The following is a 2,158-nucleotide window of genomic DNA, read 5'->3' as shown; positions in this document are numbered from 1 at the left end:
TGAATATTACTGCATGAACTAGCACAAGTTTGGGCCCCCAGCCCCACCCCACCCCACCCCGAGTCTCCCCTTGGTATTGAAGGGGCTCCTTAGTGTGCAATCATCAAGGTCCGAAGTTCGAACCCCGCCAGCCACTCTGAGGGAGAAAGAGGAGGCTTTCACTCCCATGGACTCATGGACAGTTAGGGACTCAGAAACTCACAGAGGGCAGTCAACTGCCCTATAAAGTTGCTGTGAGCCTGCATCGACTCAATGACAGTGTGTTTGGGGGATTAGTGCTGGGCTTCGGGCAAACTCCAAGGTAAGTTGTCTCCTACCCTTTCCTAGGTTGAAACTAGGTATCCAGGCCTTTCTTCAGAGGTACCTCTGTTTGGACTGCGCTGTTCAACCTTAGCAGCACCACCTATAAACTCTCGCCCCCCTCGAGTCGGTTTCGACATGTGACGCCCCTATAGGGGAGAGTAGAACTGCCCTGTGAATCTCGAAGGCTGTCAGTAAATATCTGCGGGAGCAGAAAGCCTCATTTTCTGCCGCAGAGCGACCAGTGGGGTAGGTTTGAACTGCTGATAGACTACAGGCGATTCATACCTTTGCTTCTATGCTGCGGGTGGGGACATTCTTCCGAATACGGCAATCTCTACTACAGCCTCCAGGTGGCGGTGTGCCCCTGTGGTGGAGGCCTACTGGGGGGACAGAGGAGAAACAGCTGTGAGTCCTGAGACCAGGGCAGGTTTCTCTTGCCCTGGTGGGAGAGGTGGGAGCATGTCTTGAAGGCCAGAGAGCAGTGACTGAGGACGGCATTGGGCTTTGGACCCCAGGTCCAGCTGGGCACTGACTGGAAAGGGGAGAAGCAAGAATTCTCTCTCCAGTTCCCAACCAGGAAATTTGCTACAGATGTGACAGTTTTGAGAAACCCAGAAAATCGGTGTGTGGGGTGGGGCGGGAACGACATCCCTGGCATTTCTTCCTTATAATTTCCCAGGCACGTGCATATCTAATTATGCTGACCATGATATCTTTCAACAAAACCGAGTTATGCATAATGTTATCTATCCCATGTTCTTTAAAATACCTTAAGCTGACTTCACGCTGCTGATGGATGCTGAAAAAGCTCGTTTGCCGCAGGCTGACTTCCCAGGAGGGTGTTTTCTTTGGTGGGGAGGTCATGTGTGTCCGAGCCTGGTCTCTCTTGGGTTCTCGCCTTGCCTTTGCCACCTGGGCCCTCTCCTCCAGGGCACCAGGCTTCTCTGCCCACCTCCTTTGCCCTATCTCCTACCCCTGCATCCCTGCCTCCTGCCTACTTGGTTCGCCTCTTGCTCTGAGCAGGTAAAGTCGCTTTCTCTGCTCTGAGCAGGTAAAGTGGGTCCAGTGGCCTCTCAGGAGCCCCAGTGGGGCAGTGGTGAACCTTTCTGCTGCCAACCCAAAGGTCCGTTGTTTGAAGCCCTTAGAAGAGACCTGGAGATCTGCTCCATGGAAATGCCAGTCTAGGAAGCCCCCGGGACAGTTCTGCTCTGCCCTACCAGGTCACTGTGAATGGGAGTAGGCCCGACAGCACTGCAACATTGAATTTGATCGGTTTCTATTTCCTCCAGTCTGACTCTCTTCCATTCACTCTCAGCTGTGTCTCGCTGGGTCCTAGACCCCACTTCCTCCCTGATAGCAGGGCAAGGAGGGCCTGTGACCACAAAGCATTTGTCCATAAAGAAGGACTCATGTCCTTTGAGTGAGCAAGTAATAACTGGCCAGGCAAGGCAAGGGACCTGGGTACTTTAGACAGACAGACGGCTGACTCTGGCGCACAGCAGAGTGAAACATCCCGTCCGTCACCCAATCTTGTGTCATCCTTAGGATTGTCAGTACATGTGAGTCCATCCCACGGAAGTCATTTTTGCAGTCTGCCTCCCCCAGGTCTCTACTTCACCAAACACGACTCAGTGACCTGCCTGAACCAACAGTGCCAGGCAGCATTCTGCGATCCGTGAGGTCTGTGTTGGTGCCTCTTCAGAAGTAGACTTCCAGGCCTTTCTTCCCAGTCTGTCTTCGTCCAGAAGCTCCCTTCAAGCCTGTCCACCCTGGATGACCTTGCTAGTACTTGCAACACCAGTGGCACAACGTCCTGCTCCACAGTATCACGCAGGCTACTGTGGTGCAACAAGAG

Source organism: Tenrec ecaudatus, chromosome 1 (genome assembly GCF_050624435.1).
Source record: "Tenrec ecaudatus isolate mTenEca1 chromosome 1, mTenEca1.hap1, whole genome shotgun sequence".
Lineage (NCBI taxonomy): Eukaryota > Metazoa > Chordata > Mammalia > Afrosoricida > Tenrecidae > Tenrec > Tenrec ecaudatus.
The sequence above is the reverse complement of the archived record's forward strand: the minus strand, read 5'-3'. Positions refer to the sequence as shown.